Source organism: Melanotaenia boesemani, chromosome 16 (genome assembly GCF_017639745.1).
Source record: "Melanotaenia boesemani isolate fMelBoe1 chromosome 16, fMelBoe1.pri, whole genome shotgun sequence".
In the NCBI taxonomy this organism is placed as follows: domain Eukaryota; kingdom Metazoa; phylum Chordata; class Actinopteri; order Atheriniformes; family Melanotaeniidae; genus Melanotaenia; species Melanotaenia boesemani.
Window position 1 is genome coordinate 4,843,400 of NC_055697.1, and position 22,835 is coordinate 4,866,234.

Genomic DNA, 22,835 nt, shown 5'->3' on the forward strand with positions numbered 1-22,835 from the left:
TAGGCAAAAGAGCAGCAGCGTGCAGGTATGGAAGCTAGTAAAAGAAGCAGATCTGAAATAGTTTCAGAAAAAGCTAAAAAAGCCTTGGAATCCTGCTACAAAAGCAAACAACCAAAAACAGAATAAAACAAGGATCAATATTGGAGAATCTTCTGCAAGGTGGAGAAGTGTGAGAGACCAAATTAACCCTCTCCGTGTGTTTCTCTTTCAACTGCATTTCTGATTTGAAACGCTAGGTGTCAATGCTACTTATTCTGCCTTTAAACAACAAAGGATGCTACACATTAGTAAACTTCACCCTGCTCCAACTTTTAACAGATGTGTTGCTGCCATAAGATTTAAAATAATAATAAAAATCTTCCATGAAATGGTAAATTTTTTTTAAAATTCAACAGCTGATATGATGTTCTACTGGGAATAAATCATGGGTTGATGAGATTTGGAAATCATTACATTCTGTTTTTTATGAACATTTTACACAGCATCCTAACCACAGCATCTTCTTTCATATTGTCAGTGATATGAACTGTTTCTGCTTCTTTTTTTAATAGCAAGTTGCTCTAATTTAGCTCATTTCCAAAAACCTGGTTGCTTTTTCTCTATAACTGTCATTAACCTTCTAAAGGGCAACTTAACTGGCACAACTGACATCACTTATTTTGAGGACCAACACTGTGAACTAGGGATGGGCATTTCAGGTGATACAAGAAGTCGACCAGTCAGGCCTTTAAAAATTGATTAGTTGTGATGTTATCATAACATCAGCAACAATGAAATACTATCGCCAATCTCCAAAGATAATTTTAAATCTTAAAATGAATGACCAAAGCTGAATGTATTTTATAACATGCAAGTTTTGTTTCACAATAACAGAACATATTTTAGTTGTAGAGGTTCATATTAATACCATCTACCTTTCTCTTGTAAAACCTGTTTTTTGTGTGCACTCTTAGGAGTATTAATATCGAATGTTTGTCTTTCTTCATTATTGCAAATAGATATATCATGTGGTGTGAAAGGAAATACTGGATTGTGTACAAATGTCACATTTCTCATTATTTCCTTTATTTTATTCTGTACCGTTGGTGTCGTAGTTTTCCATTTTTCCAGATTCTGTGTGTACTGGAGAGTCAGAGTTGCTTGGACGTAGGGCCTTTCTCCTGCCAAGTTTGGTTTTATAAATTCCAAAAGTTGAATATAATTGTCGTACGGCAGTTTTTGTACCTACTATTATGAATGAGGCCACTGGTCTGTTGCCTCCACTATCGTAAAACTCAGACAGAAATAACTGCTAAATGTCTTTTAAACAAGGTCGGGAGGAGGACAGGAGGCAAGGGGATTACTGCAGTGTGAAGCAGCAGCTAGCTTCAGGCTTAGCTCCCTTCACTTTTCCCCAGCAGCTAGGAGTAGATAGCTTCAGGCTTCGCTCTCTTCATTGTACCCAGCAGCTTGCAGCAGCTACCTTCAGGTTTAGCTCCCTTCACTTTTTTCCCAGCAGCTAGTAGATAGCTTCAGGCTTAGCTCTCTTGTTTGTACCCAGCAGCTAGCTTCAGGCTTAGCTCCCTTCACTTTTTCCCAGCAGCTAGCAGTAGCTAGCTTCAGGCTTAGCGCCCTTCATTTTTTCCCAGCAGCTAGCAGTAGCTAGCTTCAGGCTTAGGTCCATTCACTTTTTCCCAGCAGCTAGCAGTAGCTAGCTTCAGGCTTAGGTCCATTCACTTACCCAGCAGCTAGGTTCAAACTTAGCTCCCTTTACTTTTTCCCAGCAGGTAGCAGTAGCTAGCTTTAAGCTTAGATCCCTTCACTTTACACAGCAGTGGTGACTCTGCTGAAACTAGAAGAGTTGTGTGCTGTTTATTACTAAAGCTTCGTGTTTGCGGTAACAGCGGAGTGTATGTAGCAATTTTAAAGTTATTGTCCAACCGTAGCTAGCACATTTTTATTGGCATCGTTTTAAGGAGAATACGAAAGAGGAGAGCCAGATTTGTGGCCATGGCATTTTGTGGAGCAGTGGCAGCAACGTCTGTACAGAGAAACATGTGGGTACAGAGTCACAGCCAGGAGTGGTGGTAGAGTGATGTGAGCGCTTGTATGACGTGTAGGTCGGATTCATGCGACCTGGCCGTTCAGACTGAGGCAAAAGATGGCAAAAGATCAGATACGTATCAGACTTAGGACAACATATCCAAGTGGCCTGGGTCGCATTGGAAAAAATCTGATCTATGTCGTTCAGACTGTAATGAAAAGATCAGATACAGGTCGCATAGGGGTCAAAAAATCGGATTTGGGTCACTTCAGCCTGCAGTGTGAACCTGGCCATAGTCCTGTTAACAGCATCATGTCCCCAAAAAGGAGATATAACTCTCATTCAAATAGAAACAGTCCACTTAAAAAAAAACAACAAAAAAAAAAAACAAAAACTGTCGACTTTGTGTTATGTTACAACTTTATTCATTTCTGGAGACAACACCTACACTTTCTGTACGAGGAAAGGTATACATACAGAGAATATTTTAGGTGCTTTTTTTAAGTATGTATTTATTATTTAATTATACCTATGTGGCTTAAACCAGTATTATCGGAGGGCATGTCACAAAAAGGTTAAAAGGAAAATCATGGAAATGTGCTGCTCCCTTGTGCTTCCCTTTAACTCTGAATCACAGTCGAGTACAGATCATACACATGTACGGGGGTCCTTTCTCCCTGACGCATGCAGCAGGTCCATCACTGCAAATGAATGCTCCCCTTGATATAATTCTCATCAAGGTTCAATCAATTTTCTCTTCCTTTGCCTGCAGCAGTGTATCAAAAAGGGTTCTTCATCAATCTCCAGGCTTCTATTCTCATCTGCATCCTGCTGCTGCTACTTCTCCTCAGATTGAGACGTGAGACATCAAGGATTAGGGTTTGAAATGGGTGGTAGTTGATGTAGAAGTTGTAGATATTTTGGGCTGTAAGTTGAAAATGTATTGAGATTTCCATGACATTCTTTTATGTTTAGACTTGGCAAACCCAGTAGAGGTAGGAATGGATGTGCAGAAGTGATTGCAAATGATTTCCTTATGATGGCTGCTTGGTGTGCTGTATGCGATCCAATGCTAGAGGCAATCTGAGCCCATTGGTTAGACTCTGCATTACAGGTTGACTGGCTGGTGGAAGGGCAGCTAACAGGAGAGAAGAGTTTCATGTGATGAAAGCTGGATGAGAGGTCAGCGTTGGCTGGGTTATACTTTTAATAGGACCACTGCCCCCCACCTTCAGACACACACATTTAATCTGTGCCTGTGCTATTGGAGGTGATGGTTAAATGTTTTGGCAGCCAGGTCAGCGGATGGTCATTCGCTGACCTGCTGGTGAAGGCTGGAGGTATGTGGAGCTCTTCCTGTGATAAATGACCATCCAGTGCAAGGAGTTGCATCCATGACCTGACTTGTCAGTTGGGGCTTCACAACACAGCGGTCATGAACATGGGTTTTTGTTTTATCCTTTTCTTCTTTGTTCTTTTTTCTTTTACCAAATAAAATAAAGACAAAATATACATCAGTATTCTTTAAATGCCACTTTAATTATTTGAATTATTTCACTATATATATATATATTGAGGGGCACATAAAATTACAGGGACTGGGCTTTGGTGGTAAAGTCTTGGATATAACAAGGATTTTTGAAAAAAAAATGTAAATGATTGCGTTAGTAGTTTTTGTTTTGTCAGATACAGACACCTTGGTTAAAATAAATTGTACATTCATAAAATACATCAATATTTCTTTCTACTTCTTTTGAGTATCTGACACTACATTCAAACTATTAATGCAATCATATTCAAATAGTCATGCAAATATCTGAATTTTATTTGCTTCGTCTTTGGACTGGTGACCTGTCCAGGTGTACCTGCCTCTCACCTGTCAATGCTGGGATGGGCTCCAGCTTACCCGTGACCCGTAATGGAACAAGCGGTACAGAGGATTTGCTTCATCTTTGATAATAAACAACAAATAAAGGAAACTTTGGAAGGTACATTGCCAATTAAATGATACCAGAAAGTCTGTCTTGCTATGACATCATGATCTGTGAGATTTGCTTTGGTTTAGTTTGTGTAAGATTACTATTTCATGTCTTTGTGTCTTTTCTACATTTTAGTTAGGCTTCCTTGAATTTGGGTTTGAGTTTCTGTTCTCTGTGTTCCTCTGTACAGTTTACTTTAAAAGTCTTGTTTCCTGTTCTGTTTTGAAGAGGTTTATGGTTTTGTTTGCTTATGATCCTTGTCTATCCTGTTTTCATCATAGCTTTACTTTGCCAGTTAGCCTGTTATTTTGTTATTTAGCTTTGCTTCAAGTACATTATTACTCTTGCAGCACCTTTAACTTTCTTTAAATAAAGTTTTGTTAAGTCTGTCTGCCACCAGTGCTCTTCAGTTTAGGTCTTTCCCCCTCGACTCCTCTCAATCAAGTCTATTGACAAATGATCACAGTATAAAGGTGATGATATACAGCCATTGTGCAGTTGCACAAATATTAGATCATCTTTAACTGTAACATAATACTTGAAAACTGATTTAGAATGAAATACACAATAATATATTGCTCAGATTGCTCAGTAGATTCACTTCAGTACTTTACTGTGCTGTACTGTATTTTGCCATTATAACTGATTATGCACTTTTACTTGAATAAGATTTTGCACTCCTAATAAGTGCTTATGCATTGTTCCCTTTGTACCTCAGCAGTTTTTCACTGCTATGCTACTGGGACACGCATGACTATAGCTTGGCAGGATCAAGAAATCTGCCGTGTCCACCTGCAGAACAGATTTCAGCCAGCATCATAAAATGCTGCTACTGTCTTACAAAGGCAGAACAGACCTATAGCTGTAAGGAAAGTAAGGATCTGGGACTTTGCATTTCTGAGTGTTTGTGGATTTTAAATAGTTTTAGAAGGAAATATGAAAATGTTCTGTTGACAACATAATATTCTGCAAAAGGATGACATCTTATGATGTAAGGGATATTTTAATACCTAATAATGCACAAAGATGAAGCTATTTAAAGCCTCTATCAGTCACCTTGACATTGTTTAGGATGACTTTTCGAGGAGTTCAGAATTCTGTTTCCTAAAGAAAGAAAAAAAAATTCTCCTTCTTGGCTTTTTATCTGGCTTTATCCAACCTGCAAACTTCAGTAACAGATCAAAGGGTGTTATTAAATAACAAAATATGGTACCATACACCAAAAACAAAATATCTTTGGTCCATACATCCACTGACCACTTTATCAGGTCCACCTTGCTAGGACTGGGTTGGACCACTTTTTCTTCCATAACTGCCTTAATTCTTGGGGTCAGATTCAACAAGGTGTTGGAAACCTTCCTCAGAGGTTTTCTCCATATTGACATGACAGCATCACACAGTTGCTGCAGGTTTGTCGGCTGCATCCATGATGAGAATCTCCCGTTCCACCACATCCCAAAGCTGCTCTGTTGGCTTGAGATCTGGTGACTGTGGAGGCCGTTGGAGTCCAGTTAACTGATTGTCATGTTCAAGACATCAGGTGGAGATGGTTTGAGGCTGTGGTGGTATAACTATGTCATATTGGTACTAACGGGGCCCAAAGAGTGTCAAAAAATCAGATGTGGAAAATGTGGAGCTGAAATGGAGACTCATCGGACCAGTAGCGTTTCTCCATTTTCTATTGTCCAGTGTTGGTGAGTGTGTGTGAATTGTAGCCTCAGTTTCCTGTTCTTAGCTGACAGGAGGCACCTGGTGTGGTCTTCTGCTGCTGTAGTCCATCTGCTTCAAGATTGGACGTGTTGTGTGTTCAGAGATGCTGTTCTGCAGACCTTGGTAGGAACCAGTGCTTATTTAAGGTCCTGCTGCCTTTCTGTCATCTCCAACCAGTCTGCCCATTCTCTGCCTGACTAGATGACATGTCTTCATGACTGAAGTGCATTAAGTTGCTGCCATGTGATCCAATTAGTTATTTGCATTAACAAATATTGAAGCTGGTCTACCTTATAAAGTGGCCCGTGAGTGTAGCCTGCATGCACTTATTCTGTATGTAGTGAGGCAAAGTGAGCATGTGCAGGATCAAACAGTTGGTTTGTTTACAGTGCACACAGACTTAAACCTAAACCTGTAATTTAACTCTAAGATGAATTTGTATGACTGATTCTACGATTTAATGAATAGAAGAGATTTACAGTCACACACCATATACATACTCTTTTTATGGTGCATTTAGTCATCTGTGGGCGCGACGACTGAGACAACCTGCTGCTTTATCACGTCCCCACATCCCGATCTGTTAGGACCCAGATGGGAATATCAGTCCAACGGAGTTTGTCAGCGAGCCCAGATAGGCTCTGTAACCTCTTGCAACCTCCGCCTTTCTTTCTTCCTGTTCTCCCATTGCCCTGTTCTCCCACCCACTCCCCCAACCCAAAAAGCAATACTGAGCCGAGTAATACCTCTGTTGGTCCCCGCTGCGTGTGGTGTTGCTGAGGTTACCTACTCAGAGGACTAAAAGTGTGTCTCAGAGATGGAGATAGGAAGGGCTAGATTGAAAGAAAGGAGAGACAGACCATGTGATTGGGAGTCCCAGGGTGGTTGTGTGTCCAACCAGCAACTCCTGACGTGACTTCATTTAGATTTACATTGGCAGCTAAATTAGAATAATCACCTCTAGAGCACTTGGGCTTTATCTCATTTTTCTCTCTCTCTTTTTCTCTTTCTTTATCTGTTTTATCTGTATCAAGGCCTCTCTGTTGGTTTGTCAGTTGTGATTCATGGTAATTGCTCTATTTCCATTTATTCCTTCTCAAAAACACTTTATCTTAATCTTTGTTAAGCAAGATGGCCGAACAAAATCTTTCTTTTAAAGGCAAGCATTGTAATAATTTGTTAAAATGGTCCAACATAGTTAGTGCTATGTGTTTGAATTGAAATGGTACACAAAATGTGCCTGAAGTAGCTTGCTATTAATAGTCCTTACCTTGTTGGTCTTTTTAAAATGTTCAGAGATACAAACTGTTTTACAGGTGCAGCATATAACAAAATCAAAGGTCAATGACAATGACAAAGTCATTAAATTGTATTTTTATTGGTATGTTATCAGTTTACTATAATATTGGTTTTTATCCTCTCAGATGAGACATATATATCTACTTGGCAATGGGTCCACATACATGGCAGCTGCATATTTGTGCCACAATTCTTATTACAGTGTCTCTGAATGCACAAACAACTTAGTGTCTGAAGTGAGAACCCTCTCTGCTGCAGTACAGCTTTATTTGCTTGGGACAAGTAACACCTTCAAAGGACCATAGAAGAATACATTTTACATGTACAGAATGAAGTAGTTACCACTGATGGTCACCATCCATTCATAACTCAGTATTTGAAGCCTTTTAAGTTCCCATCTTTCCAACAAGATGTAAGACTTCTTTAACACTTTAAGGTTTGTGGTTTCCAGCCATGACAACTTGTTACTTAATTTGACCTTTTTTGTGCCTTTTCATGGTAGGTGTTTGTTTACAAGCTCCAGTATTTTTCCACCAGTAGTGGATGTACACAAGGCCTCACTGCTCTGTGCACAAACTCTTCCATTCAAACAATCAGAAGGAACTTTCTCAACATTAGTGGTGTACAGATACCTGTTAGGGTATCCTTTTATGATTCGTTAGGGGGCACCAAAGTGAGAAAATCTGCTAAAGTTTTGCAGTGTTGTTTTAAAATATCAGTATTGTAGGAATTTGGAGTAAATATGTTGTTTATCATTATCAGAAACACATTGGAAAGTACCTGTTTCATGATGTGTTCTAAAGGATGCCCAGTTGAAAGGAACTATTTCTTCATCCGACTGCTATAGTCTTATGTGAAATATGGCAAAGTTTGAGAGACACAGTCCAGTTCAGCCTTCTGACAATGTTTGCTGAATGCAAATGCAGTCATGTGTGTAGCTGTGGTGTTCAACTTTTTTAGTTGATTTTTTTTTTCTTGTATGATAGTTCTTCATAATGATACAAAAAGAACAAGTAGTCTGACACCCTGAATTCATTATGAAGCTGTCAACTGAAATACACTACTTTATTTAATTACAATTAAAAAAATTTCCTTAGAAATTATCAGTATCAGTATTATTGATACCAGTCTAAATTTTACTAATTGTTAATTGAAATAATAACTTATTTAGAGTTTGGAGGTACTCAATATTAAGGATAAACTGAGTGGGAAGGATCATGAAAGGAGTGGTGGAAAGTAGTGATCTATCTATGTAAAATCAGGGAAGAAGGTGGTGGAGGAATACCTTGGAGTTCTGTTAGACAACAGACTAGACTGGAAAAGCAACACAGTGGCATCTACAAAAAGGGACAGAGCAAACTCTAAGATCACTCCATGTCTGCACCAAAGTGTTGTAAATTCTTTTGTCCTTTAGCTGTGAAGCACCTGATACAGCCATTGCCTTTTTGGAAGAAGCACAGAGTACCTTGGCTTTGTTGCATATCATCTGTTAAGTCTGTTGTGGAAAGTGCAGTCAGCTTTGCAGCATCTGTTGGAGTAGCAGCAACAGAGTCAGGGACTGCAAGAGACTGAATAAACTGATCCAGAAGGCTGGTTCTGTGCTGGGCATAACTCTGGACCCGCTGGAGCTGATTGCCCAGAAAAGAATGCTGCACAAGGTGCTGAGGATAATAGATGATTTTTTTCACATCCTCTACACAATGCAGTGAAGAAACAACCTAGTGTGTTTAATGTGAGACTTCAGAATATTTTTTTTTTAAATAATTTTTATCATCTTAATAGACTGGTGAAAATGTGTTTGTCTGTGTTAAGAAATTCCACAAGCATCATGAAGATTTGCTACATGACTAAGTCATTTTAAATATTATTTTAAACATTTTTAACATAATCAAGTCAAGCATTAAACAAATTTTCATATTCCTAAGAGACATGTACTGTATACACATAAAGTGGACAGCCTTTTATTTTTTTCTTACTTTTGTTCTTTCTTACATACAAACAGAAGAATCCTCCATAGCGCGTCTAAGCCTAATAATGCTGGAGTGTTGTGGCAAGTGGGCTTTAAGCTACAAATTGACTGCTAGCTGCGGGAGGGCCCATGTTGCTGCTTACTACTGCAACTCCACTACTGTCCATTCAAACAGAGGAGACTGTTAGACAGATATATGGCCACTTAATTGGCCCATGATGGCAGTGTGGCAGAGTGGTGATCGCCAGCGGAGTACCAGACACGGGGATGATTAGGGGCCTTGTGTGAGGGACTGTTTGTCTGTATGTGTGTCTGTGTGTGTGTGTGGGTGGGTGTGTTTGTGTGTGCATGGGATATGAAGCCAGGCTTGGGTCTCTTTTTGTGTGTGTGTAAAGAGACTGCTCAGCCCAGCAGGACAGCACCAAGCCTGGACTTATTAGTCACTCGTCTCAAGCTGTCAACCCACACAAAAGGCATCAGACGATTAAAAAAAAAGAACAGCCACAAACATATTCTGCACACTTTGAGTCTTCTGCTATGTGTCAGGTGTGTGTATTAGTGTATGTGTGGGTGTGTATGTAAGTGTGAGTGTGAGGTTTATGGTTGCCTTTGTCTGCATGTGTGTTTATGGTGGAAAAAAAAAAAAAAGAAAGTGTATCTGCCTTTTGATAGAGGCCTATTTTCCTTCCGAGTCCACTTCACCTCTAAGTGGGAAATCAATGCAAATTAAGGAAGCGGGAGGATAGGAGGAGTGAAAAGAATGGGGGGAAAAAAAGACTATAAAGATGAAAAACAAACAACAGGATATAACAGACCAAAAAGAGAAAGAGGGGAAGGGGATGAGGGGAGGTGGGATGAGAATGCCCATTAAGGTGGGAAATTGGAGCCCTTTGCTGTTAAGCATTCTGCTTGTGCCCATATTTCCCTGATGGTGCTACAAGATTCACCAGGCCCTGAGTTACCCAGATGAGACCGGCAAGAATTAAAACGCCATATGTTCAGGACGGCACCTCAGCGCGAATCAAACGCTCCTGTAATTTCTCTCAATACAAAAGAGGCCCCTAACATTAGGCTCTCTCCGCTTTGCTGGTTTGTTTATTTCCATCCTTTTTTGTCATGTTGATGTGGTGATTTATTCCAAGTAACCACCGGCTTCTGCAGCTCTATGGGCTCAGTGTAAGTATTTGTGTAGGCAGCATGTTAGGTTAAGAGTGATTGACAAATATGTGAAGAGCCAACTGTGGCACCTTGACCCTCTTTTATGAGTTATCCCCATCAGGGAGCTTCATTAATCTGGATGTATTATTCTTGTTTGGTGTTTTTATTTAACTCAACTAAAAAGAAAACTCTGATTGTCACATTTATAGCCTAGCATTTGTTGGTTGTACCATAAAATTCAAATTTTCACAGAAAAAAAGAAATAGGAAAAAGCCTGGCATACATTGTTGGATTTTTCTGCTAGATCAGATAAAGGATTTTACCTTTTTGGGACAAGAGACAGAAAAACACAAGGTTCTGGTATCAGATATTGATGAACTTTTTATCATAATCTGTGGCCAGGTGAAATAAACTGACAGACAGACAGGTAGATAGGTGGGTAGATAAATAACTTGATCCATATATAGATGATTGACAAATAACTGAACAGATAAAAAAGTGAGCAGATCAATGGCCAAATAAATAAATATATAGAAAAAAGATAAATAGACAAATAATTTGATAAATAAATAGATTAATACATACATAAATACATAAATAAACAAATGAATAAATTAGGTAAATGGATCAGCAAAAAGATGATAAATATAAAGATAAATGAAGAGACGGACAGACAGACTGACTGACCGACAACCAGAACCAGAGTTATCCCCAGCACAGAATCAGCCTTCTGGATCAGTTGGTTGAGTCTCTTTAAGTCTCTGGTTCTGATGCTGCTGCCCAAACAGATGCTGCAAAGCTGACTGAACTTTTCAAAACAGGCTTATAGAAGATGTGCAACATCAAATGTTTGGGGTTTGTTAACTAACTCCCTTAAAGGCTAAATAATTAGGATTTGTTCCTGTAAAATAATTTAAAATGTTCTCTTTTGTTGTGAGGGATAAAAGGAAGCTTCCCTATAAACAAATCGCCTCTCTACATCAACAACGTCTTTGTCAAGCTTTTCTCCTTTCAAAATAAAAGTTACGTGATGGAATGACTTTGGTGCACTGTGTAGCTCTTTACTACTTCCTGGTTCCTTAACCAATCATATGCGACTCCCCACGGCTGCCAAACAACAAGGCAGCGTTTTGTATTTTATGTTGGCACAAGGGTAGCAGGGTGCAGGTATGAAAGCTAGTAAAAGAAGTGGACCTGAAATAGTTTCAGAAAAACCTATAGAGCCTCGGCATCCTGCTAAAAAAGCAAACGACCAAAAAAGGAACAAAACAAGGATCAATGTTGGAGAATCTTTTGAAAGGTGGAGAAGTCTGAGAGAGCAAATTAATTTCAAGACAGATGTAAAGCTGGCAAATGTTTATCTTGATTCACAAAGATTTAAGTCTAATTTCTAATAGTCCAAAAAGCAGTTTGTGAAATCTAAATGCACCACATGATTTCATAGCTTGTAGAAGCAGCAGTAGCTTTAGATACATTTTGTCTGGATTTTATCAGAGTCTCTTATTGTTTTCGACAATTCTTACCTATTCATATCTACAAAGTTGCTTCAGTTCAGTCGTTATTCGTTTTTACACACCACTGTTAGGATCCCACTATAACATGTGCAACACCTCTGACTCTTCTTTTTCAGCTGCTTTGCTTTGAATTTACTGCTGTTTGACATCACTGTCCTGTTGCATGACCCAGCCATGGTCAACCTTTAGCTGTTAGACAGTTGGCCTCACACCTGACTTGAATGGGCCAAAAGTATAGTTCAGTAACCCTGGAGAAAAGAAGAAAGTGAGGATTTACTAAGCTTTGTCAGATCCTGGATCCTGGTTTATTATGTCTCATTTGCTAAATGGTGAACATCTTAACATTAAAATCATATGACCACCAAAAGTTTATTATAGTCAGTGTGCCAAAATGAGCCACTATTAAAGATTTATTACCAAAACCATCAAGAGTTTGAAACTGGTCATCCACAATCCCCAGTAATTTCAAGGGCGGAGTTACCGGGAATGATATAATATGGCACTATATGGATGCTGATAGACAACCGGCTCTATGTAGGTTAAAATCACCAATTACACTTTTGTTGTTTGCTATTATAACAAACCTCCAGTTCCTTGGCTCTGTGTCTTGCATACTGTCCACCATTACCCCTTTCAATAACATTTCTCTCCATCTCTATTTTTATGTTTTTACTTCTTCCAATTTTTCCTATGCTGCCTCACCAGTTCCCATCAGCCTGACTCCCACCCATAATTGTGTGTTTTCAACCTCTGTCACCTTCGGCTAATTTAACCACAGATTGAAATGGAGTGATCCTCCCCACCTCCACCACTCCCACCACCACCCTCTGCCTCCACCACAGATGCTGCTCCGAGTAACAATCAGGAGTCTGAATGGACTCCTTTCCTCAGCAGACACAGGGCTGATTCCAAAGCTAATAGTCATTGTTTGAAGTGACACTGCTGCCCTGGCATTTGCTTAACCTTCTGTCTTATGCACAAGACGGAGTCAATGCACAATCCCTGCTTAATTAATATCTTCCCACAATGCCACTCCTTCCCCCTCCTTTTCCCTGTATTACCAGAGAGAAAAAAATCAAGATGGATTGTGTCATCTGTTTTTTTTTTTTTTCTTCTATCAACAGCTACTTCAGAAAAAAGTGCCACTTTCTGTCTATTGGAGACCAACAGCCCCCAGAGCTGTATTGGGAAATTTTGCTGAAACAAATGCTGAATATGTTATCAACTTTTTCTCTTGTCCTCATACTTCTTTGCAGCTTTTTATCAGTTGCAATTTTTGAGTAACAATACTGTATTAATCCTGCCGCTGCCTCTCTATTGGAACCTTTCATTGCTAATTGAGTTAGATTTTTTCAAGTAAGATTATATTGCCAAATGATAAAAGCGTCCATTTTCTACATCTGCCTTGTCCTGTTCAGGTTCACTCAGGGGGTGGGGAAGCCAAATTTAGTATCACCTATCCACTTAAGTTCTCATTTATTCACCCCTTACGTATGCAAAAAGGTATGTCTATGTGGAACGGTGTCACTGTCCATATTCACCCACATGATCTTTATGTTGCAATGGTTGTTTAGCAATATATTTGTATAACAGTGGTTCCCAACCTGGGGTACCCCAAGAGCACAGGGGTCCCCGGTGTTTTAAACATTCACAGCCATTGGGGTTGATGTCCACACATTGGCCCTCATTTATCAAACGTAGAAATGCGCACACATTAGATCGCAGTAATGACCTTGCAATGTGATGTGATTCATGTTCGTATCTGACCAATCCCAGCGTAGGACTGATTGGGCCTCGACAAAATTCATCATCATTTACATGTTATACGCTTAATTATTTGTGGTCCAGAGGCCTCGCCAGTGAGGTCAAGTCATGGAGAGGAGACGTTTAAATACGTGATCTAAAGACATTACATGGAGGCAATCAATAGCCTTGCTGTCGTTGATCCAGGTCTGGCTGAGGTATGAATAAATTTCTCAATAAGTAGCTTACATGTGCCCATGATTAATGTTTTGTTTATTTTATTTGCTTTTAATTTGGATAATAGCCCATGCCTGGTAACCGACAGTAACAGTTCTCTACTTTGTGCACTAGAAAAACGTCACACTAAGAGATCAATGAAAACATTAAAACACAGTGAATAAAATGTCTTCAGACTGCTAAACGTTGTCTGTGTTTACTTGTGTTAGCTAAGCATTATTGTGTTCAAGGTTCTGTTTTATGGAACCACTTTTTATAGCCTTATAACTGCACATTTTAGTTCTCAGCATGGGAAACATTAACCTACTAATTAAATAAAGTAGTTAAACAACTTTAAGGTCTAGACTACTTTACTTGTTAGACAGGACGGATCGGCTCCTGGCTCCTCCATAGAGCCCCCAGTGGAGGCTGTGCTGGACTCGGCTCTCTGGGCATCCGCTCCTCTGGCTGCACCCGGGTTTCAAAAGGCTCCATTAGCCGGAGCATGGTATGCAGGACTACACAGGACAGAATTATGTCTCTGGAGAGTACAGCGACGTCCCCCTGCTGGTCCGAGACACGTCCACCTTCAGCAACCCGACGCGCCCCTGCTCTGTGGCAGGTTTGCCAGCAGAGTGATGAGATGCTGCAAGAGTGAATATAGGTATGAGTTTGTTTGCAAACACAGATTTTTGTTTGTATTTATCATCATTTCAAATTGTAGTACATTAAATTTTAGCTATTCTAATTGTCATGTGTGGGCTTAGGCTGTTTGTCATATTTATTTTCCCAAATCATTTTTTTAAATGTGTCGGTGTGCACTCTAGTCGGTATCAGTGAGCTATTTTATTTGTTTTGGGAATCCATTTTAATGTGCTTTTCTGCAAATGGGTTAATTCTAAGGAACTGAATATTTCACTGCTTATGCTTAGACAACGGTTTGAGGTTTGTCCAATAATTATTTTCAGGGTCTGCTGTGCTGCACCACAAATCCACACTGACTAAAACATGCGTACACAATCTCAGACCCGTCGCGAAATTTAATAGTTTCCTATCCTCACGTCCAAATTAATAAATGCCGAACCTTGCAGGGAAATGGTTGTGAACACAGATTTCCGTCGTACATTCATTTGATAAAGGAGGGCCAATGTCCCCATTTTAAGGAAAAAAAAAAGTATGGCTATATGTTGTAAATTTAACTTTAGCAAAGGACAGGACTCAACCACAATACACTATTTATGGTGAGAATCTCACTTTTGAAAGCATAAAATCAAGCATGGTTTCAGCACAGGGTTGGGCAGGGGGACCACAGAGCGTCCATGGCATGTAAAGGAAGCAGAAGATAGAGAGATAGCCCTGTCCTTATGCAAATGCATATTTAATTAAGGCCTAACATGCACACTTTTGGGAGACTGTCTTCTTCCCAAAAGAAATCACTATATCAGTTGTTTGTTTATATAGAAAATAATCACTTCATATGCATAGAGACAAAATCTAGCGGTCATGAGAACTACAGATTAAGTGTCAAAAACAAAAAATGTAATTTAGTTCTAAGCATAATGTTTTGTAACTCTAACGTCTTATTCACCAAACTGATAGAAAAAAAAGAAAAACAAACAAACAAAAAAAAAAAAAAACAAAACAAAGAAAACAATAAGAGGCCACATGTTGTGTTCCCTCATGTCCTCAGTATATGAACTAACAAAGAAGTGCTTGAACACACCATCATGACCACACCTGACTTGGTTTTAGTTATGAATTTTATTGTGTAGGCATAGATTTCTTTTTTACATTTATTTCTTATACAAATCTTTGCCTTTGAAAGAACATTCAACTTTCCGGTGCAAGCTAGAGAAACTTACAAGAAGATGCCAGCCGGGCTATAGCATGGTCCATTGTAGCTGCAGCCATCACATTCCACAACATGGAGTTCCCACACACACACACGCACACACACACACACACAAACACACACACAAACATACACTTCACACACTGTGCACAAACAGTCATCAGCAACTCAGGCTCAGGTAACAGTAGAGTTTTTAAGCAACAAACCCTTTTTAGTTCTTAAAGCAGATGTTTTCTGACTCAGATGGGATTTATTCTCACTTCCCATATCTGCACCTATTAACACAGGAGCATACAAAAAACATACAGTATATAATGTATAATTTATGGGGATGAAAGGCAACACAATCCATAATGTTGCCTTTCAGATGAAAATGATCTCAAAACTCACATGAATAAAGCAGGAATATGACAAGAAATACAGAAAAAAGAAATGGGAATAGCTTTGGGTGAACTTTACAGTAAATACGAAACTGGTTTTATCCAGCAGATGTGATGAATAAAGATCAGAACATCTACACCCTTAATACACATGTATTAGTAGAGAGACTTCTTATAAGTCCACTTTTTTCAGTCAACCGTTATAATCTGGACCCGACTCCTAAATCAGAATCAATGTTTAGTTAAGACCGAAGCCTGCCAGTAAGCCTGAGAATAAAGCAGGAGGTAAACAATGCCATGGCTGCTCTGTGTTTCCAACAAACATTGTGAAGTCTAATCCCTCTGATCTTAGGCTTTCTCCACTCTTGCTTAATTCTCTCCTATTTTTTTATTGATGAATGCTCCATCAGACCAAAGAGCAAATGTAATCTACTCAGTCAGTGGGGGGAAAGTGCAACACAGTGACAACGTGAATAATCAAAGAAGGGAACTGCTAACATGAAGCTATTCGGAACAGACTCACTATATGGATTATTCCCTTCAGTCATTCCCATTAATTTATAAAATAATATTGTATTATAAAAGTCTAATGCTAATATAATAGCCTGTCCAACGGAGGAGATGGAATCTACTGATGTCAAGAAAAAGAGGCTCTTCACAATACATGAACAGTTTCACCCCAAGTCCAGCAGCCTGAGACTGTGCACTATGTGGACAAGGGAAGCCAGGGGCTAGTGAGCATAACCGTCACAATCCATGATGAGACGCTGGGAAAGATCTATGAGTCCATCCATAAGATGGCCTCCAAATCCTAGTAGCAGGGTGTAAGATGCTGGCAGGACATACATGGAGCGCCATAATCAGGTGGCTGGAATAGAAAACAGAGAGATCTTTACAGAGTTTGGTCTGTAAGCTCCAGTATGCAAGATAGGAGATCCTGGAGAAAGACAGTTAAGATACTGTGGGACTTCCAGATCCTGACTGACAAGCAGCTGATGAGTAACCAATCAAACATCAAGGTAGTTGATTGGCAGAAGGCGGCAGTAAGAGGAAGGCAGCAGTGATAGATGTAACGATCTTTAACAATAGCAACATCAAGAGGAAGAAATACAAAAAGCTGGAAAAATACCAAGAAATTATGGATGAAGTTGAAATGACGTGGAGAAAAGGCAATAGTGGTACCAGTGATAACTGGTGAACTCCAAACGGGGAGATTGCTTCCAACAGATCCCTGAACATATTCAGAGATCTCCATCCAAAAGAGTGCAGTACAAGGAACACCTTAGACTCTGTACAGAACTGTTAGACTTCCATGTCTCCCGTAGAGGAGCTCAGTTTCCTGTTCTTAGCTGACAGGAGGCACCCAGTGTGGTCTTCTGCTGCTGTAGCCCATCTACTTCCAGGTTGGACGTGTTGTGTGTTCAGAGATGCTGTTCTGTATATCTTGAATGGAACCAGTGCTAATCTGACTTCCTGTTGTCTTTCTTTCATCTCTAACCAGTCTGTCCATTCTCCTCTGACCTCTGACATCAACAAGACATTTTGGTCCAGAAAACTGCTGCTCACTGGATATTTTCTCTTCTTCAGACCATTCTCTGTAAACCCTAGAGATGGTTGTGTGTGGATCAGCATGGTGTTGATCAGTTCATGACTAAATGCACTGAGTTGCTGCCTTATGATTGGCTCTTTGTTTTGACAGGAATTTGAACAGGTGGACCCAATAATGTCCGGTGAGTGTAAATTTATTACTGTGAGAAAAGTCAAACTGAAGTTGGCTTTCCAAAAGCCATTAAATATTCTTGTAAAATTACATATTGAACAAAATAAGACTCTTTCTTCATCAGCTCAGATATATTTTTAAAATAATTGAACATGATGATCACAAATCCATCAAGTTCCCGTCACTTGGAGGAGGCAGGAGTGAAGATGAGAAGAAAAAACTGAGAGTTTTATTGATTTATTCCACTTTAAACAGAAAGATCCGTTAAATTTTAATTACATTCTTGCATAAAATTGAGAAACATGTTTATACTGAAATTAGTATAAACATGTTTGGATGAAAAAGAAAACATCTGTATTGTACAACCCTGTGAAATAATTGAATTAATATCTTTTTCAAACCCTCAGCCCTCTTGTTTTACTTGTATTTACTGTTTGTAATGTAATTATATTCATAGGCTTGAAATATGATTGTCACCACGATTACAAACTTATATATTAGTGTTTACTTTTACCTACATTTTTCCTTCCAAGAGGTGGAAGGCATTATATCTGCAAGAGGTTATGAACCACTGACTGAATCTAGAGACCAAAAGGGCATCCCTCTGACTTCTCCACTAGTTTAATAAGTATGTTTTAATTAGAAATCAAAATATAATAAAGTTTCTAACTTCTGCTTCACTCTTACCGATGTTTTTATTACTTATTTTTATTTTCAGTGTTTCTTCAGGGTCTGGAGAATAAATCAAGGTCAGAAATTGTCAACGTTCTTCCTTGTTTTCTACCACTTGAACATTACTCGTGGGAGGCTGGTATGCTTACAGCTTCACTCCCTGCTGCCTATCTTTTGTTCCTGTTTTTTTATTATTATTTTCAGTGAATGTATGAAAAGTTTGCCTGAGCTTTTGGCACTCCTGCAACCTTAGTCTGTGAATAATCTCCTCGTATTTAACTTATCAAATTGTTTTATGTTTGGTTTGAAGTTGCCTTGTCTGGTGCAAGTTGGCAAACTTCTGTAGCACCCCACAGCCTCTTGAGCTGTGTGTTGTGTTTTAGAGTAGGAAAAGACCCATCTGGACAGAGAGGTCAGTCATTTGCTTTCCCTGCTGTGTACTGGTAGTGGGCTTTACCCCCTCTCTTTCTTCCTCTCTCTCTGGGGGTGTCCGATGAAGTGGTCAGCAGTTGACAGGTGCTGCCATGGCTGACAGGCCAAACACAGCATGGGTGAGCATGAGAAGAGGTGTGTGTATACGTTGCATACTGCTTGAGGGCCCTGTGCTGCAGAGCATGGTAGGAACAAAGCCACAGGGACTCAGAGTCAGTGACATCTCTCTTTGTCCATCTCTCTCTCTCTCTCACCTGCTTCACTACATTCGCCTTCGTTACCTCTACAGCACAATAATAACATGTGCAAATAGGCCTTTTTAAAACAATGAATACCCAACATCAGTAGTTTGGTTAACATATTATTATGTAATATTATATAATTTGTCAAATGTACAAGTATATTCCTTATTATTTCATTCTGACACTCAATACAAGCCCAGGTGTAAAAAAGTGAGGTGTAATAGCAGAAATCCAGCAATGGCTAGATCGGCTGAAAATACTGTTTCTACTTATTTCCATCCATTATCTTGACCGCTTATTCCATTACGGGTCGCGGGTGACCTGGAGCCTATCCCAGCATTTTAACAGGTGAGAGGCAGGTACACCTGGACAGGTCACCAGTCTGTCGCAGGGCCAACACAGATATGTACAAACAACCATTCACACACACACTCACTCACTCACTCCTAGGGAGAATTTAGAATAACCTATCATGCATGTCTTTGGATGGTGGGAGGAAGCCGGAGAACCCGGAGGGAACCCACGCATACACGGGGAGAACATGCAAACTCCACACAGAAAGGCCACCGCCCTCAAGATTCAAACCGGCGACCTTCTTGCTGTGAGGCTGCGGTGCTAACCACCACAGCACCGTGCAGCCCCGTTTATACTTATTTAAACCCAATAATAAAGAAGTGCAATAACCTTTTTGAAAATAATTAATTAATAATAATAATTAATAAATTTTGTTTCATTTTATTTCACCAAACAAAGTTATGGAAAATTGCTAAGCAGGAACAGCCTGGCCTCAGGAAATTGTGTGGTCATAGTGTGCTAAGCTACGTCACGTTTTCATGTTTTTTGTTTTCTTGGTATTACGATCTGCAAAGGTAAAAAAAATGTGTAAAAGGTCATATAAAAAGTATGGAGTATAAAGAAAACACAAACATGTCAGAAATAGTGTTCTGGTAGTAGAAAAAAATGTTTTGTTTAATTTAATAACAGTTTGTTGGAATACTTTAAAAACCAAATCATATCCCATAATAAAAACACCACTATTATTCTTATCACCCCGCTGAGAATTTTTTTTTAGAATTTTTGGACCTTCTAGAGGTAATTCCTCCTCTTTTGTGTCATACTGAAGGAAATGCCACTAGTTACAGTTCATACTCCTATTATTAGTTCTGTTAGCTCTCTAGTATTTCAGAGCAGGAGTTTTCCAAACAAGTCATGCACGGCTATGTTTGAGGAGTGTAGGATCCAAATGCAGAAACATTTCTAAAGGTAAGCAGGAGTAAGATTATTAAGAATAAGTTTTATTCATAAACTAGAGCCGCTGCAGTGACAGGTAATCCAGTACAAATGAAGAAATTTGGCAGGAACTAAACTATGAGCCATGAGGCAAAACTGAATAACAATGAGGACCTGGCAACGAACAAAGGAAACCGGGAGTATTTATACAGAGGGAGCAAACGACAAACAAAGGGCCAGTATACTTATTGGCAAGCAGGTGCAGTTCTAATGCCCCTGGAAATGCACTTAATGATCCAGGTGTGCAGGAAGAACAGAAAACAAGACTAACTGGGACAACCCAAGGAGCAGAACAAGCAAATAACACAATAACAGAGCACAAAAACAAAGAAAACACAAAACCAGATAACTAAACAAAATCGAGCACTGAACCCACAGAACAATTTAAACTAGAGACATAACAATAACAGTCAGATGGACCCCATAACCACACCAAAATAACTGCATTCAGATTATATGCATGGCCAAAACTGAAATTAATGGTCTAAAAATTGTAAGATTGGTGTCACAAACTGTTTATTCCCACACCAAGTGTACAAGACATAGAATGAGCAGCTGCACTCATAGACCTGTCAGGCTGTTAACGTTACAGTATTTCATCCTGTGGGCATCATCATCTTTTGATCTGATTTAGTCTTTTTATTCTTCACAGTGGAAAAACCATAGACGACATCCTACAATAAAATAAAAGGCTCAGCAGGAAATACAAAGGTATGAAAGACCGTACAGTCCCATTCCAAGAACTCCAGCTCTTGAGTCTATAACTTACATGAACAGGCCATTCATTAAAATCTTGCAATGGGACTTGGAAGAATCAGTACTGACCTTTTTCTCACTGAGGCACCCCGTAACAACAATTAGTTCAGCATCAATTTTGCATCCTACATTTACTCTGAGCTCTCTCCAGCCAGTTACTGGTATATATATATATATATTGATCTTGTCTAATCTTTTGCTCTGTCCATTCTGTCTGAAATGCATGCTTAAAATATTAAACAATAAACATGTACACCCTGGTTTTATGTTCCTATTGATGCCATGCTTAGCCGGAGCTGATAAATACCCCTGACCCCTGCAGAAGCAATTGATACATGATTGATTGGAGATGTAAGACTCTAGTGAGTGTTTTCTACTGTTTAAAAACAAAAATAAATAAAAAATGAACATAACAAAAAGCATTGAAAGTGAGACTGGTTTTCTTTGTTGCATTGCAGTAGAGAATGGCTTGAACAGTCTTTCTCTTATCATTTGTACATACAAAGCAGGTCCAATTTCTGTTATTTGACTCGTCCCATTGATGGGAATGTGGTCTTGGTGCAGCTGACACTAACTTCTGCACTTTATGATAAAACTGTTGAGTAGCTGCAGTCAGCGAAAACCCTCCAAATTTAGAACCAAACTATTAATCATCCATAAAAGAAACAACACCTGGTTGGGGATGCTGGTCACCATCAACAAAATCACACTTAAGACCAAACTCTGCAAAAACCAGGACAAGCAGAAGAACACAAATAAATAAGAATAACTTTAACACAAAAGAACAGTGGTGATATAGTAGAAAATATACAGTCCAAATTACAATAAATACTCATGTCAGAATAGAAAATGGTGTTTAAATTGCATACTTAGCAAATATCTTAGCCCACAGATGAAGCTCTTGACACCAGCATCTATTGAAGGTTGAGGCTACTTTAAAAAGACCTTCTAGTTCAGGGCTGTTAAACTCATTTAGTTAGGGGACTACATGAAGTGCAATCTGATTTTAAATTGGCCCAAATAGCATAATAACCTATAAATAATACAAGTTAACGACTCCCCATCCAGAGATTGGGTACGAAGCCCCAATAAGCACAATCACCCTGAGCATGGCAAAGACTGACCTAAGAGATAAGATCATGGCAAAAATTAACATCAGGCAACCCCGACGCCAATTACAGAGGCTGAGTGGAGCACTAGCGGAAAGTCTCCTGGAAGATGTTAATGCAGCCTTGAGAACGATTCCTAACGACCATCACCGAAACCAATGAGCTGATCTATACTTTAGCAGCAGATCCTTGAGGTGCTTGGCTATCAACCAAAGAGCAACCATAAAGATACATATCCACCATGGAAGAGGAGGTTTGAGGCTAAAATCAAGGCAGCTCGGAGAGAAGTGAGCCAACTATCAGAGCTCCAGAAAGGTGTCTGGCATCACAGCGCTACAGCACAGAAGGGCATTGGTAAAAATTCCAGAGGAGCAAAACACCAGCTGCTGGTAGTCATTCGGGACTGCAGAACCAGGAATGCCAATCTGTGCACTGCCTGGATTAATTACAAGAAAGCCTATGATGGAATGCTTGGAGATGTATAACATCAAAAGGACTCTCAGAGCCTTCATTGCAAACTCAATGTGGCAGTGATAGACCACCCTTGAGGCCAACTGCAAGCCAATTGCACACGTGTCCATCAAATGTGGCACATACAAAGGAGATGCCCTTTCCCCTGTGCTGTTCTGCATAGGTCTGAACCCCCTCAGCCAAATAATCACCAAGACTGGCTATGGATGCCGACTCAGGAATGGGTTCACCATCAGTCACCTCCTCTACATGGATGACATAAAGCTGTACGCCAAGAGCGAGCGAGACATTGACTCACTG

The 22,835-nt window shown here is 39.5% G+C and overlaps 1 long non-coding RNA gene across 1 annotated transcript; it reads right to left on the reverse strand.

The window, feature by feature from the left end:
• Window positions 1-1,870: 1,870 nt before the first annotated feature.
• LOC121655766 lies at window positions 1,871-19,318 on the reverse strand. The gene is made up of 3 exons (XR_006013296.1): window positions 19,308-19,318; window positions 17,674-17,678; window positions 1,871-2,083 (listed from the first exon to the last, which is right to left on the reverse strand). It is a non-coding gene; the product is annotated as an uncharacterized LOC121655766 (long non-coding RNA).
• Between the last annotated feature and the right edge of the window lie 3,517 nt (window positions 19,319-22,835).